Raw genomic sequence first — 18,407 nt, forward strand, 5'->3', positions numbered from 1 at the left:
CACCTGCTGGCAGCAGCTCTTAAAATGCCTTTGGGAGTGGCGAACCCATCGTAATAAAAGCCTAAAATAAGTGCAAATATTGCATGAGATCCCCTGCAAGTGACACGCAGTTCTTCAGGTACTGGAGGAGCTGTGAGAAGTGGGCGACCACTATCACAATATATCTGAATTGGGACAGTCAACATCCTCACCCTGACACAAGACTGAAGAGCTGATAAGAGAGTTCATGAAAGAGAAGAAAATAGCCGTCCTTCGTCTTAGTGAAACAAAATTGAGAGGAAGAGGGGAAATAAAACTGAAGGAAGGGTACAGGCTGTTTACAATGGAGGACAGGATGCATTAAATGGAGTAGGAATGATCATTAGAAAGGATATCCTGGAATATGTGGAGGAGGAGAATATCGATGACAGAATTATCATAGCATGGATACAGTTTGAGACAGGAACACGAGATCTGTTCCAAGAATATGCTCCACAAACTGGAAATAAAGAAAATACAGAAAAATTTCTTGAAGAAACAGAGCAATACGTTGAAGGCAAGAAAGTAATTATAATGGGAGATCTGAATGCACAAGTGGGATTCTTGAGTCATATGGATATGGCAACAAGAATCAACAAGGGAATATGTTAATGAATTTTTGCCAGAGGAACCAACTAATAATAGGAAATACACGCTTCAGGAAGAAAAATAGTCAGAAGATTACCAGGAATGGATGAGTAGACAGAAGATCGAAAACCTTGAGTGATTACATATCAAGTGGAAAAAGGACATTGGAAAGATCTTATGGATGTTTGGGGGTCGCCATAGAACAGCAATAGCAAAATTGAACATAGGCAAGGTCATAAAACTACAAGAAAACACAGAAAGAAAGATTAGGGTCTGGAGATTGAAGGAAAAGGAGGTTCAGGAAGAGTTTAGGAAAGAATATTACTAAAACTGATACCAAGGACACAAAATAGTGGAATGATAGAGTGAAAGATAAAGGAAAAGAAGAAAACTTGGAAGGAATGGAAAACACAAAAGACTGAGGAGAGTAGAGCAAGATACATAGAAGTGAAATGAATTTGCAAACAAGTTGTAGTAGCCAAAGAAAAGTTGAAGAAAATACACTCAGGGAGTAAAGGAAGATTTGAAATGAGGAAAAAAATTATTTGGAATTATAAGAAACTGTAGGAATGAAACAGTGAACTTAGGGTGTGTGAAAAAATAAAGGAGGAGTGCTGACAGAGCCAGAAGAGATAATGAACAGATGGAAAGAATATTTCAGTGAACTGCTGAATGTGAAAAACCAGACGTAAAGAAGGTCTCCAGGCATAGAATAGAAGTAACAGAGAAGGAATCAGACATTACAATGACAGAGGTGGAATGGGCAGTTTAAAAAAAGATGAAGGTGGGAATAGATGAAGTAGCCATAGAAATGATCAAGGCTGCTGGACCAGCGGGACTCCAGTGGACTAATAGAATACTCAAGTGTGTAAGGAGAGAGAAAAAGGTGCCCAAGGATTGAGGGAAGGGGGTTATAATACCAATATTCAAGAAAGGAGATAAGATGAGCAGCAACTACCGAGGAATCACCATCATCTCCCATGTTGCCAAGATAATGGAAAGAAGAATTAGAGAAAAGGTGGAAGGTCAGTTAGAAGAGATACAATTTGGATTCAGAAGTGGAAGGTCAACAGTGGAACTCCATTTTCATTCTGAGGCAGATCATGGAAAAGAGATGGGAATATTGGAAGGATATAGTAATTATTTTTATAGACTTAGAAAAGGCATATGACAGCATCCCCTGACACATAAGAACATTGGCAAGAAGCTAATAACAATGATAAAATAAATATATGATAACTGTTGCAGCTGTAAGAGGACAACAGTTGGTAGATCAAAATGGTTTGGAATTGACAATGGACTAAAGGGAGTGCACGTCACCTTTACTGTTCATAATGGTAATGGATGACATCGTAAAGGCAGCAAGGGAAGATTATAGAGGGGAAAGATTGAATGTAATGATGTTTGCAGATGATGACATGATCTGGAAAGAAGATGAGGTGGTGATACAACAACAGTCGAATGTACTGAATAGAAAGATTGAACAATGAGGATTGAGGATCAACGTGTAGAACAGCATGACAATGGTGATGATTAGAGGAAATTTAAAAAAAAAGGAAAATGAGCTATCAAAATTGGAGACAAGGAACTGGAAATAGTAGAACACTTTAAATGTTTGGGAAGTAATCTGATAGAAAATGGAAGACTGGATATGGAAATTAGTAGAAGGATACAACTGGAGAGTGCCTTCTAGTACCTGATACACAGATTAATATGGAATAAAACTGTACCAATGAAGGCTAAAGAAGTTATATACAATGGATATTACTTACCTATAATGATATATGCAGCAGAAACCTGGACAATGACTCAGGGAGATGAGAGTAGAAAACAGGCGGCTGAAATGAAAATCCTGAGGATTTTGATACAGAAGACAGGGAGGGATAGAGTGAGAAATGAAGACATATGAAACGATTTAAATATGCAAAAATGAAATGATAAACTGGAACAGAACAGATTGAGATGCTTTGGACATGTGAAGCAGATGAAAGAAGTAAAATTGCCAAAAAAAGCACTGGAAAGACAGATGACAGGGAAGAGAGGATGAGGAAAACCAAAATTACGATGGATGAACTCTGTGAAGAACAGCAAAGGACAACGGAACGTGGACTGGAACATAGTGTTGGATGAGGTATGATTGAGAGACAGGACGAAGTGGAGAGCAACCATTTTTACCCCCACCCATTGTCAGCTGGAAAAGTGGAAATGATGATGACAATGAACAGAGAATAAATATCCTTATGCATCATGAATATTAAAGTGATTAAAAAATTTGAAAAGTTTGTAAGAAATGAAATAATGCTTATTAATGTAGCTCTACTACACTGCCAGGAAAAATATATGCAACATCCTCAAGGAAAAGGTCATTTTATTCACAAGTGATGTGGCAGGTAGTTCATCTTTGCAGTAGAATACGATTAAAAATTCAGGCCAAATGAAACACGTCACAGTAAAAGGTGCTGAACAGTCGCAATAATGCACAGTGTACCTCCCTCTGGCGGCAATGCAGGCGTGTATTCGCAATTGCAAACAATCGTAAAGGTGCCAAATGGCATCCTGTGATAGATTGTCCCAAGCATCTTGCACTTTCTGATGCAATTTGGCAATGGTTCTTGCAAGCTCCAGAAAACACGTAAGTTCCTGCTCCATCATGTCCCATACATTTTCAATTGGCAAGAAATTTGGTGAACTTGCTGGCCAGGGCAGTTGTTGTACACCACATAGAACACGTTGCATCACAGCAGCTGTATGTGGACATGTATTATCCTGCTGAAAAAACATATCACCTTCCTGTTGAAGAAATGGCAGTAGCACAAGGACAACAACCTGTGCAATGTAGCAGACGCTGCTTATGTTACCCTCCATAAACACCATCTGTGACTGCGAGTCGTAACTGATAGCCCCCCACACCATGAAGCCTGGGGTGGGACCTGGGTGTAGTGGACGAATGCACTCCGAAATAGGCCACTCACCAGGTCTACGCCATACACATGTACATCCATCACTTGCATACAGACAGAACCTACTCTCGTTACTGAAGACAACAGAGCGCCATTCCCCTCTCCAGTTGACTCTCCGTGCTTGGCGGTGTCGTGGTGTCAGTGGCAGCGGCAGCCTCACCAGAGGCATATGTGATCCTAATCCTGCTGCAAGTAGATGGTTCCCAATGGTTCTTGGTAACATAACGGGTGCAACATGTGACTGAATGTCGTTCCTGGATGATGTTCTGTCAGCCACTGTTGCTGGCACAATGTGTGTATCTTGACGTGCATTTATACTACACGGACCTCCAGAGCCTAGTCTACAGGTGTGGGAATGTTTCACAGACCACTGCTGAAAGCAGCAACACACCACCGAAACACTGTACCAAACATGTACAGCAATCCGTCAATACGTCCATCCAATTTCCACAGGTCCACAATGCAACCCTGTTCAATAGGCTACAGTTGTTCAATAGGAGCATGTACTCGTTGCCGGGGGGTGGTTGTACCCTAGAATGAATGTTGCAAACACTGTTTACCTCTAACCTCAGCGCAGTTACTGCCTGCAGAGTCAAAACAGAGAGCGCACGGACAGGCCTCCTGAGCACCAATGTCCGTGACAAATGAATCACGATCACAATAACCCCTCAGTATGCATATATTATACCCTGGTGCCACTGAACATAGTTCTTGAGAATGTGGAATGTTTCTTTCTGGCATTGTAATTTACAAACTGCCGGGCTGAGTGACTCAGACGGTTGGCAGGTTCGATCTTGGCTCAGTCCGGTGGTATTTGAAGGTGCTCAAATACGTCAGCCTCGTGTCTGTAGATTTACTGGCACGTAAAAGAACTCCTGTGGGACAAAATTCTGGCACCTTGGTGTCTCCGAAAACCTTCAAAAGTAGTTAGTGGGATGTAAAAACAATAACATTATTATATTATTCATTTACAAACTGTATAAATAAGTACTTGGATATGATTTTCATATTATATATTTTCAGCTGCTCTCTGACTGTGTACATGTCAGGAGGAACAAAGCAGATTAATTAACACTGAAAAAATAACCTTCAATAGGGACCCTCTTCAGAGGCAGCCCTGCCCAGGGAGTGGCTCTCCTGCCTATGTGAATTCCAGAGCACAATGACCTGGTGTGTACCATCTGGTAAAGAACGAAGGCGTGAATTATTTCATCCAAGTTTATGCACCCCAAACTGGAAACAGTGAGGAAAATATAGAGGAATTCTTGGAGACACTCGAGGAAATAATCACCTGTGTGGAAGTGATAGTCATGGGAGACCTCGATGCAAAGGTTGGAAATGACAGAATTGGTAAAGAAGAAGTGATTGGTCCATTTGAATATGGAGAAAGAAACAGTGAGGGAGATAAGTTGACAGATCTTTATGAGAGAAATGGAATGATTGTGAGTAATATTTGGTTTAGAAAGAAGAATAGTAGAAAGATCACTAGATGGCTGGGGTGAAAGGACAAAAACAGTTATTGATTAGTTTTGGGTTGCAAAAATAAATCACCAACTGTTAATGGAAGTAACAGCACTACCAGGGGAGGCCTTTGATGGAGACTGCAGAGTAGTGGTAGCAAAAGTGAAAATAGGTAAAACTGTGAGAGTAAAAGAAATAAGACAAGAAAATAAAAGAAAAAATAATAAAATAAAATAAAAGTATGGAAATTAAAAGATAAAAGAACTGGGGAGGAATTAAAACAGCACATCCCTGTATCAGAGATATAAAATGTCAAAAAAGGATGGACCAAATTTAAAAACACCTTTGTAACAAAGAAGATTTATGACAGAACTTCGGCGAGAGTGAAGGAAAAAGAGACACCTTGGTGGAATGAAAAGTGAAGGAGATTGTTAAACAAAAGAAGAAAACATGGCAAATAGAATAGAATAGAGATAGGAAAGAAGGAAGTAAGAGTATCAGGAAATCAAAAGTATAAAAAAGTGGTAAATGAGGAAAAGAAAAAAAATTGTTGGGAGAGATTCACACAAGAGGTGGAAAAGGATGTAAATTGTGGAAAAAGGGTGTTGTATGGATTGATAAAAAATAAGACAAAAGAAAAAATCTACACAAAACCAGTGAAGGAAGAAAATGGAACTGTAATAACAGACCCAAAAGAGATAAAGAATAGGTGGAAAGATTATTTCGATAAACTCCTGAATGTGAGAAATGATGCAGAAGAGATTGTAGTGGTAAATGTTTTTTAGTTGCTAGTTGCTTTACGTCGCACCGACACAGATATGTCTTATGGCGACGATGGGACAGGAAGGGGTTAGGAGTGGGAAGGAAGCAGCCGTGGCCTTAATTAAGGTACAGCCCCAGCATATGCCTGGTGTGAAAATGGGAAACCACGGAAAACCATTTTCAGGGCTGCCGACAGTGGGATTCGAACCTACTATCTCCCGAATACTGGATACTAGCCGCACTTAAGCAATGGAGAGTGATATTGTAATGGCAGAGGTAGAAATGGCTGTTAAACAAATGAAAACAGTAAAAGCAGTGGTGATAGATGAAATGTGCGTGGAAATGTTAAAGGCAGCAGGACCTATTGGTCAATATTGGTTATATAGAGGAAAAAGCAAGTACCTGATGATTGGTGTAAAGGTGTAATAAAACAATCATTTAAGAAATGAGAGAGGAAGGTATGTGACAATTACAGTATTGAGGAATTACACTGTTGTCGCAAGTAACCAAAATATTGGACAGAATAATACGAAGGTGGTTTGAAAAGTCAGAGAGATGGCACCACCGGCGTGCATCGAGGTCATGTTTAGTTAGTAGCATCTCTTGAATGAATGCACACCAAGTTTCAGTTATATTGGTCTATTTCTTTGTGTTTGGCATTCGTGTGAATCAAGGAAGTCGAGTGATTTTCAAGAAATGGACGAAAAAGAATTTTGTGTGGTGATTAAACATTATTTTATGAAAGGCAAAACGCCTCAGGAGACTAAAGAGAAGCTTGATAAACATTATGGTGACTCTGCACCTTCGATTAGAACAGTTTATAAGTAGTTTCAAAATTTTCGTACTGGCCATATGGGCACAAGTGATGCTGAATGTTCTGGATGGCCTATGGAGGTTACGACTCCAGAAATCATTGATCAAATCCATGATCTGGAAAAGGGTAAAACTATTACAGGTGCATATTATTCATCGTTATTGGACCGTTTGAAAACCAAGCTGCAAGAAAAACGCTCGCGATTGGCCCACAAGAAAGTCCTTTTCCATCACGACAACGCACCAGCACACACCTCAGAAGTTGTGGTCGCAAAATACGATTCCAACTCGTTTGACATACCCCTATTCTCGAGACTTGGCTCCCTCGGACTACTATTTGCTCCCCAATTTGAAGAAATGGCTGGCGGGACAAAGATTTTATTCAAACGAGGAGGTGATTGCAAACACTAATGGATATTTTACAGACTTGGACAAATCCTGTTATTCGGAAGGGATCAACAAACTAGAACATCATTGGATGAAATGTATAAGTCTAAAAGGAGACTATGTCGAAAAATAAAAAAGGTTTACCCCAAACACATAAGTAGTTTTTATTTTTGCACGGACTTTTCAAATGCCCCTCATAGAAAGGAGGATGGGAGGAAGGATGGAAAGAAATTTAGAAGAAGAGCAGTATGGATTTTGACTGGGTAGGTCAATGATTGACCCTATATTTACAATGAAATTACTGATGGAAAAAAAGTGGGAAAATGGTAAGATCTGGTGATGGTATTTCTTGATCTAGAGAAGGCATACAATAATGTTAATAGAGAAAACATGTGGGGAAACTCTGGAAAGAAAAGGATGTGGAAGGGAATCAAGGGAACTAGTGAAAACAATGTACCGTATTAGAATTATTCCAGTTGTGTCCGGTCTCCAGTAGGGAGAACAGAATGGTTTAAAAAACCAAACTGGATGAAGGCAGGGAAGTGCATTGTCTCCACTTGTATTTATAATGGTTATGGATGAAATTCTAAATGAAACAAAGGCAAAATATGGAGGGGATATAAAAATATTGTTGCGTGCAGATGACACAGTGATCTGGGGAGTCAACAATACAGAAGTGTAAATCCAACAAGAGACTTTAAATGACAATATTGAGAATATGGAGTGAAGGTCAGTGTGAAGAAGAGCAAAACAGTGGTAACGACATGAGGAGAAAGAGAAGGAAAAGAAATCGTTAGTATCAGGGAACAAAATCTTGAGCTTGTTGAATACTTCAAATATTTGGGAAGTGAAAAAATGCAAGATCCAAGGTTGGATAAGGAGATCAGCAGAAGGATACAAATGGAAAATACATTCTACCAGAATGTGAGGAACCAGGTGTAGAACAGAGAAGTTCCTATGAAATGTAAAGAGATAATGTACAAGATGTGTATATTAACACATGCGTCAGAGACTTGGTCTTTGACAGCAAAAAATGAGAGTAAAATTCAGGCCAGTGAGATGAAGTTTCTGAAGAGTATGGTAGGGAAGACAAGGAGAGACAGAGTAAGAAATGCTGAGGTCAGAAAAAGAGATAGGGGTAGAAAAACTGAGTGATAGGATGGAGAAGAATAAATTGAGATGGTCTGGACAGGTTATGAGGATGGAGGAGGGAAGGATACCAAAACAAGTGTTGGAGGGTAAAATAGAAGGGAAGAGGGCATGGTAAGGTCTAGATCAAGACGGATGGACTCTGACAAGAGCAGTGTAAGAAAAAGAAGACTGGACTGGAACACAATTACTGAAGAGGAGTGGTGGAAGGAGAGGCAACAGTGGAGAAGTGCCATCAACATCCCGACCTGGCAGGAGCTGGAAAGGGGAAATTAAAATGGCGATGATGATGATGATGAATAATCCTTGAATCCAATTTTAATAACAAATAAAATCGAACTAAAGAAAAGTATGGTGTTTACCAGTTACACTTGTTCATGACTGTTCCTTGTTTTTAGTGATATTCCACTGGTAAATGTTAAGAAAAATGATGAGAACATTTGATGGTGAAATGCTTCACTTCCTTGCCAAAATTAAATGCCCACACTTGATGAAAACTCACTCAGATGGAGCATCTGTGGCTGGATTTTTCACGAAAAGTTCATCCATTTTGGATATTGATGTTTGTGTGTAATCGAGTCATTGGTGTAAGATAAATTACAATTCTAAAAGCTATACTTACAGTTTCTAAAGAAATCACAGTTACTTTCAATTGCCACCATTTAAGCAAATTTTGGCCTTCATTTCAGAGGTAACTCAAGTTATATGTGCATCTACCTCTACCTTTTAACTTTCTCACTGGTGTCTTGACCGCCATGTGGGACTTGAAACTTTTTAAAATATGTTTATAAGAGAGCAAGTAGGAAAGCTCAACAAATGTTGATTCTGTGTAGTCCTAAGTGACCCATTCGCGCAGAAGAAGAAGGAGAAGACAGCATGTAAAACACCAGATAAAATCCATGTATTAGTGTTTTTCTCTAACACCTATCCAAATTTGGTCCAGCCTGGGTTAATTATACTCCTGCTTGTTTTTATAACCACGATCCGTTCACCAGATAGAATTTTTGCCTGGGCATTTTGTTTCTGAATTTTTCTAACTCTTAATTTCTGGAACATTGAACATATATTGACCATCTTGCACCAACGTCCTCTTCTTGTTGTGATATATCCCCCAACCACCAAAACTTCAAAACTAGGTGGAGCAGTGAGCACAACAACTGACATCACTTGTAAAGTAGTAACAGCTGACTGACACCTGACACACATGCTGTCCATGAACGGAAATAGGTCGGCAAGCTGTAGCAGGGAGAAAGGAATCACATAGCAGGTGCACACTCGGTTACTCTGCAACCCTTGTGATTAAGACAGCATCAATCAACTTCGTGAATGCTGGGCGTACCACAGTCGAGTGTACTGCACACACCTGGAGCATTCACTTGCAGTGTAATGTACTTCACAGCTGAGATCAAGGTCGCAAATACACCAAACTGTTTGGAGTTTTGATGGGCTTCTTTTCATTTTTTCTTCTCCAATTCGTGGCAGGCAGAACTTCTGAGAATCGAAAAGTGAATTCAAAACCCTACTCTCAATTACAAAATAACCTTTAAAAATCAAGTAGGCCTAACAATAATTTATGCAGTAAAAGACTTAGAGATACTTATTGCATGTAACAGTGACCAGATAACAAGGGAATTTTGCCATTATGTTGGGCATTTTTGTATTGAATATGTTTTATTGTATTAAATTAGAGAACTAAGAAATTACTTTTCCTGTGATGCTGTAACAGATACAAACAAATATTAAATATACATAGGTCATTACAATGACATCAGGAATATCATGGTTAAAAGCAATGCTATCATATGAAATGCTTGATCAAATGATAAATGGCTCAGTTTTTCACTTTTCACGAACAGTACTAGGCCAGCGTTCTAACAATCCCAAGTTCCAGAGTTGGAATGACTCAGCCCCAGACAACGGTGAACACTGATCCATCATTTTCCATTAAGTATGCACACTCCCATTCCTATCAGTGCCTCATAGCAGGGATTGAATAGCTGAATACTATGCTGAACCAGTGTTTCACATACCAATAGTAATCAGAACATGTATAAACCAGAGGAATGTCATACTAAAAAAAAAAGAGAGTTATGTAACTTCCCAACCAATATTCAGGCAGGCTGTTCTACTCGAGTAGCTCACGCGGCATTAGCAATGCCATCAATCGGAGATGAGTGGCAGCAGAAGATACTCCCTCTTGTCTTATTCTTCACACAATTGTTTCTTCAGAATTTTTCTCTCGTTTTGATTGTCTTCACAAGTTTCCTTGTGGATATGGGCTGATGACCAAGCTGTTTTTCATCCTTAAAAAATCATGACCATTACCATTACCAATTAACATGATTGAACAATATTTCTATGTTTGCAAATGCTTGATGTTGACATGGACTAAGCAAGAAAAGTTGACATTCATGAATATTTCTGTTATCATAGCTGGTACGGTAAAACTTAAACCAAACAAGTGGCAGCATGGTTTGGGTCACATAGCTGTCAGCTTGCAATCGGTAGATAGTCGGTTCGAACCTCACCTTGAAAATTAAATTTTAAGCCTTCCCCTAACTATCATTTCACCGAGAGTAAATAAAATTATTTTTAACCTAGACTGTAGTGCCATATTCCCTGGCTTCACATACCGATCTTCAATAAATTCTGTTCAGCCATTTTCTCATGATGTGCATACTTACATACATACAGAAATAACATAAAATTAAAAACTGCATTTCCTTTATACTGTGAACACAACGGATACAGAAATACCATTCTCTTTTAATTTTAAGCAATGTACTGAAACAGGAATGCCCGTACTTCAGTTTTGTGGACAGCATGGATAACGCCAAGGCGTGTACGGTTCATGCTTTAGAGAGTACGAGAGAAGGGTAGTGAAATGAGTTCATATTTAAAGTGGAACTTGCAGATTATTCAGAAAAATGCATGGAAATTATATCACCTTTTACAGACGAATGGTTTGGATGTCCTCAAAGATGTGAAGAAGGTGTCGTCCCACGGTGGTTGTTAGCCCTTGATGTTGAAGGAGACTCGAACCTGGGGCAGTCGTCTGATGATAGTGCAGCGTGGAATAGTTGCCGAATCTTGTATTCCACTAAGTCCCATGAAAGGAGCAGAGAAATGTAAAACTTTCGCACAGGTCAATGGAATCTGATACGACACTTCTCTACCGCACTGCACTGCAAATTATGGTGAGACGCTGTTTACTGGCCGAATAAGTTTCACTATAAATGGTGTTGAATGAACATTTAAAAAAAAAAAAAAAAAAAGAGATGAATTCAAAATCACAGTTCTGTGAGAATGATTAATATTGTTCGTGCATTAGTCACTATCAAACTTGAAGTGATAGGCAATGAAAATAATCTAGAACTTTCTGAGATACGATGGTTTACCACTTCACTTAATCTCAGTGCAAAAGAAAATAAATTAGGTCCTTCAGACAGTCTCTGCACTGTTTGTAATGAGTACATGCAATGTTCTAGCACACACGCACGTAGAAATAAATTAAAGTTTCTGCGAAGACAGAAAGAAATAGTTTATGACACAGTCTTGTGAAAGAGAACCAAGTGCTGTTACGACTCAGTCTTAACAAAAATCACGTAATTTCTCAGAGGTAAATTACTGGAAATATTACACGTAAATGTAGACACAGTCTTTATGAGGGGAATTAACATAGTCCCTTGAAAGGAAATAAAGACACCGTATTTCACGAATCAGCACAGTCTTTGAAAGGAAATATCAGCACAGTCCTATGTTATCACGGTTATGCGAAGTGAATTAACACAGTCTTTTGAAAATGAAGGTTGGCACAGTCTTATGAAAAGAAAATGTCAACACTGTTTTTTTCACGGGGTGAAAAAAAAAGGTTGGCACTGTCCTTTGTAACACTGTCCATGAAAGGAATTGTACTTTTACTAGGGCACAATTTCACAAAATATCCTAAACACAGTCTCTTGCAGAGGAAACAACTAAAGAACAGTCTTTATGCCCTAAGTCCTTTAAGCACAGTTTCAAAATATCAAGTGATTACTGTACATTCTCTTCAATTACATAATTCACGGAATGAAATAATGTTACTCGGCTCGACAGACCGATATTATCAGTGAATAAGCTTTCACTTGCACGTGGAGTTAAGAGTCCACAATGAAGGCTTTCAACACTCGTATTACGTACTTCCAAACACCGGTCCTTAGCCGGACAGAGTAACGAACTGTATCACATCAGCGAGACGACTGGTTCATGACGAAGTACTGTGACGTACTCTGTGACACACTGACACAATCTGATCTCTTTGAGGCTGGCAACCCCCTTATATTACTCAAGGTCGGACGGCGAGACTGGATATATGAGCTTCAAAAAAAATTCATATCTCGGCCATCCTTCCGCCGATTTTATTGAAATTTTGGGTAGTAGCATTTGTTGACCAGGCCTGCAAGGTGACTTTCTCAAAATTACGATTTAACCTTCCATTTGTGATGAAATGCCATCTTTTGGTGTGACGTCACTTGGCCTTGGCTGGCACTCTGTAGCAGCGCTTGCTTGCATGCTGTCACCCATGATGCCAGTGCGCACGGCGCTCGTTTTGGATCCATACAGCCGGGTGTTAGTGCGTTCCTCTCAAGAAATACATGAACGCGAATGCTAGCAGGGCATTCCCGTTTCAGTACAGACAAAACTCTTGCTTTATATAGATACGATCTTTCCTACATTTTAAAGCTCCAGTCAAGCGTATTCATCTACTGATATCATTCCACGCCATCTCTCCATGGACAGCTTGGATAATACCACTTAGACAAGCAGCTAGTCTCCTTTTTCCAAGTCTTCTCAGCCCAAAGTTTGCCTACTCTTTTGTTGGGAAAGAACAAAACATGCTGCTTTCCTTTGGATCACTTCCCATTCCTGTATTAAGAAATCCTGGTGTGGATCCCATACACTAAAACCATTCTCGAATGGGGTCTTATGAGAGACACACCCTCTTCTTTACATCCTTTCTACAACCACTAAATACCCTCATATTTTGAACATATCTGTACCCTTTATTTACAACTTCACCTACTGAAAAGAAAGGAAGGAGCGGTACGCCAGAAGACTAGTGCGGAAATGCGCTCTTTGAGACTTTAAAAAATCTATCATCCATTAAGAGAACAGCTGACAAATGTACTTTCGCACAAGATAATTCTATTACCACTTCAGAAAAGGACAACTTATTAAAAACTATTGTAGCCTCGTTAATGTGATTACCTCGATGAAAATCTCTCCTTATATTAACACTGAAGTATTTACAGTGACCCCTGTGAGGTACTTTCACCCTATCAACACAGTAATTAAAACTGAGAGGTCTTTTCCTTTTCCTCTTGATGAAACTTACATATTGACTTTTCATCCCGTTTACAATCAACCAATTGTCTGCTGATCAGGTCATTTGGCAGCTGCTTACAATCCTGTAAATTATTTACTATTCTATACAGTATAACATCATCTGCAAAATGCCTTATCTGTAATCCCAGTTCTTTACTCATATCATTTATGTACATAAGAAAACATAACAGTCCAATAATGCTACCTTGCAGGACCTTCTTAACCACTACAGGATCACATAATACTTCACGTACTCTAATTCTCAGTGTTCTATTTTCTAAAAATTTCACCAGCTATTCAATCACTTTTGTTTAGTCCAGTGCTATAGTAACTGTAAATTCCACAACCGAAACACCAAAGAAAGTGAAATGGTTTTGCATGCATTTTATTAAATATATCGAAGTGCTGCAGAAAAGACTCTATAAATATCACAGCTCTCGAAGCAAGAAACGGTTGGTTGTGTGATGTTTATGGAACCTATTACTTTTAAAAGTGCTCAGCTAGGGTTTATTTATCATAAGATATCCGAGTCATCTTATCTTATGTTTGAGCATCTGTGAGCGCGATTGAGTAAGTGTGCAGAGCCTCGCTTAGCAATGATTTATTGTCAGAGGGCTTTTAAATTCACACAGTGAGTAGATGACGGTCTAAGCAATACATAGACTTCAAAAGCAAAAATTCGACTTTCTACTCCCTTGAGTGGTTTTTTTATAATTATTCTGTGAACTGTTGACTGAGAAGTGGTCCCTTTTCTTATGCACACACACATATGCAGATAAGGTTTGAATTCAAGTGGACAAATTGGACCAAATATTTGTTTATGGGAAGAGGAATTAGAGATTGGAATAACTTACCTAGGGAGGTGTTTGATAGCTTTCCAAGTTCTTTGAAATAATTTATGAAAAGACTAGTTAAAAACTGATAGGTAATCTGCTGCCTGGGTGACAGCCCTAAATGCAGATCAGTGATGAGTGAAGAAAAATGATGGGGTAGAAGCTATGAAGCAATATATAGGGATCTCAGTGATAGGAACTTGCTAGAGAAGTGTTTGTATTGAAGAACACAGGACCCGAGAGAGAGTTTTAGTAGTTGCATATGGGAACGGGTACCCAAAACTGTCATGCTGGGTCTAGAAACATTGAAAATAAGTGTTGTTGATTCTGCTATCTTTCACAAAGGAACTACTTCAAGATGCAAAGTGCTACAATCACTAGTTGTTGTTTGTGGAAAGAACATGAGAAAAGCTTTGATTGCAATTGATCAAAGAAGGGTTTCTGAATCAGAAAAAAAGCAGTCCAGGAGCCAACAAAGGAAGCTGGAATCAGGAGGAGTGCCCAGAAGAGAAGAAAGGAAGAAACGGAGCTGAGAAACCAGGATGAATATGGTCCAGGAATGAGTTTGTTTTATCTCAGGAGAGATGAAATTATACTGTCAACTTAAACATCAAATTCCCAAAACTTAAAATTTTTGTTGGTAAAAGTGCATATATCTCAGAAACTATTGCAAACAGAAAGCTGAAAATTTGCACAGCACTTGAAGGTATACATTAGAGAAAAGCAGACCACTTTAAGGGTCCTAGAAGTACCTCCCACATTTGATGAGGACCAACCACTGAAAACTGTCAAAACGCTTTGTTGGCAAAATTACAAATTCGGTAGAATACATGTACACTAAAAATGCAATAATGGCCTACACCAAAGACCAGTGTATGATGAAAATCTATGAAAACTTTCAAGCCAACAACGTTGCTGATTTCTGAGATACATGCACCAAGACAAAAGTGACAAAGTGTATTGAATGTTACAAAAATTTCTTAAAGGATATATACCAAAAGAAATTTTTGAGAAATCACAAATAATCCTAAAAGTATTGTGAATGTATCATATTAATTATAACCTGGGAGGTTATAAAGTTCAGTAGTAGCAGTACCATGTATATAAGCAAATTTTGGAGCATTTTCTATGATAATCATGTACAAGTCCCCAAATGGAATATTAATTTGCTGCTTGTTATATATATATATATATATTTTTTTTTTGTGCTTTATTGCTTCTTTAAATGCCTTTTACTGAATCTGAATCATATTGTTTTTATTTGTCACTAGAACGTACCACACACAACAAACTAACATAATGAACATAATACAACAACACACAAATTTGATTACTCAATACAGTATATAAAATAAATTTACAGTATTACATAAACCCAAGAGTTTCTGAAATTAAAATGGGAATAAACAATTAAGTATATTGAAATTTTTTTATATAAAACTAAAACTGACTAAATCAAGTAATGAAATATCTTTACATAGTACAACCAAACATGTAAATATAACATTTTGCATTAACACAGGAATAAATGAGACTCATTTTAATCCTCTTCTTTGAGGTTTCCATGTGCACAGTCCAGAAAAGAGAAAACTGTATGCTCTCTGCAAATGGAATCTGAACAGTGCACACATGCTGTTTTGGTCTCTCTCTCTCTCTCTCTTCCCCCCCCCCCCCCCCCCCCCCCACAGGACCCGAGAGAGAGTTTTAGTAGTTGCATATGGGAACGGGTACCCAAAACTGTCATGCTGGGTCTAGAAACATTGAAAATAAGTGTTGTTGATTCTGCTATCTTTCACAAAGGAACTACTTCAAGATGCAAAGTGCTACAATCACTAGTTGTTGTTTGTGGAAAGAACATGAGAAAAGCTTTGATTGCAATTGATCAAAGAAGGGTTTCTGAATCAGAAAAAAAGCAGTCCAGGAGCCAACAAAGGAAGCTGGAATCAGGAGGAGTGCCCAGAAGAGAAGAAAGGAAGAAACGGAGCTGAGAAACCAGGATGAATATGGTCCAGGAATGAGTTTGTTTTATCTCAGGAGAGATGAAATTATACTGTCAACTTAAACATCAAATTCCCAAAACTTAAAATTTTTGTTGGTAAAAGTGCATATATCTCAGAAACTATTGCAAACAGAAAGCTGAAAATTTGCACAGCACTTGAAGGTATACATTAGAGAAAAGCAGACCACTTTAAGGGTCCTAGAAGTACCTCCCACATTTGATGAGGACCAACCACTGAAAACTGTCAAAACGCTTTGTTGGCAAAATTACAAATTCGGTAGAATACATGTACACTAAAAATGCAATAATGGCCTACACCAAAGACCAGTGTATGATGAAAATCTATGAAAACTTTCAAGCCAACAACGTTGCTGATTTCTGAGATACATGCACCAAGACAAAAGTGACAAAGTGTATTGAATGTTACAAAAATTTCTTAAAGGATATATACCAAAAGAAATTTTTGAGAAATCACAAATAATCCTAAAAGTATTGTGAATGTATCATATTAATTATAACCTGGGAGGTTATAAAGTTCAGTAGTAGCAGTACCATGTATATAAGCAAATTTTGGAGCATTTTCTATGATAATCATGTACAAGTCCCCAAATGGAATATTAATTTGCTGCTTGTTGTATATATATATATATTTTTTTTTTTGTGCTTTATTGCTTCTTTAAATGCCTTTTACTGAATCTGAATCATATTGTTTTTATTTGTCACTAGAACGTACCACACACAACAAACTAACATAATGAACATAATACAACAACACACAAATTTGATTACTCAATACAGTATATAAAATAAATTTACAGTATTACATAAACCCAAGAGTTTCTGAAATTAAAATGGGAATAAACAATTAAGTATATTGAAATTTTTTTATATAAAACTAAAACTGACTAAATCAAGTAATGAAATATCTTTACATAGTACAACCAAACATGTAAATATAACATTTTGCATTAACACAGGAATAAATGAGACTCATTTTAATCCTCTTCTTTGAGGTTTCCATGTGCACAGTCCAGAAAAGAGAAAACTGTATGCTCTCTGCAAATGGAATCTGAACAGTGCACACATGCTGTTTTGGTCTCTCTCTCTCTCTCTTCCCCCCTCCCACAGTAACACAAATTCCTCAACGCTACAGTTCTCTTTCATCTCGTCTCTGCTCATTGCTGATTCCTAGAAATTTCTGAGCCTCATTTTGATGTCCCAGGGAATGCATGCCAGTGGTACCTGATACTTCATCCAGTCACTGTATAATTCTGAAGAAACAGTCTTCAGGAACTACATTCGGTTCATCCTGTCAACTTTACCACAGAGAATTGCTTAACTGTTTATACTACCAATATTTAGAAGGGTTAGTGACCAACAGTTGTACACTTTTGAAACAGGGCGATTGCCTTTTAACTCATCAATGACGTCTATGTCTCTTTTCGTACGGTTGTAAAATGTCAACATATCAGACTTAGTGGCATCATCAGAAGAGGGATCAATTGTATCACCTTCAGGCATAGAACAGCCAATATATAGTGTAATGGTTATAGCGTCCGCCATGCCAAGTCGCTATGCGCCGAGCTCGTCACCCATCACACCACCCCCTTAGGCTCGAGCGCACCAATCACGAGCAACATTTAAGTGCTGGGCGGGCCCTTTTCTCTTCTGTCCGTGGTCGCGCAACATGGGACGACGGAAATTACTCGACTATTAATCTGGAGTGTTCCATCTCGCGAGGTTCCTGGATCCATCGAACATCCGGACGATTCTAGAAGGGCCAGCGCGGGTATATAAGAGAGGAACAACCTGCCTGGAGTCAGTGAGAGTGAGTTAGTGAGTGTGTGAGGAGTGCGCACAGTCAGTTGGAGTATCTGCTTGTTGGAGCCGAGGACTCATTCCCGTTTCGTTGACGTCTTACGTGTGTATCTCTTGGGGCCAGCTACTGGAGAAGAACCTTGGGTGTTCTGGAGTAGCGCGAAGGGAACACTGGGTGCCGAGAGGACTGCGGAGTTCGACGGATCGAGTGAACAGCGGATACTATCCCGACCTGCGAGACTGACGTGTAGGCTG

The sequence above is a fragment of the Anabrus simplex genome, chromosome 1, assembly GCF_040414725.1.
Source record: "Anabrus simplex isolate iqAnaSimp1 chromosome 1, ASM4041472v1, whole genome shotgun sequence".
Taxonomy (NCBI): Eukaryota; Metazoa; Arthropoda; class Insecta; order Orthoptera; family Tettigoniidae; genus Anabrus; species Anabrus simplex.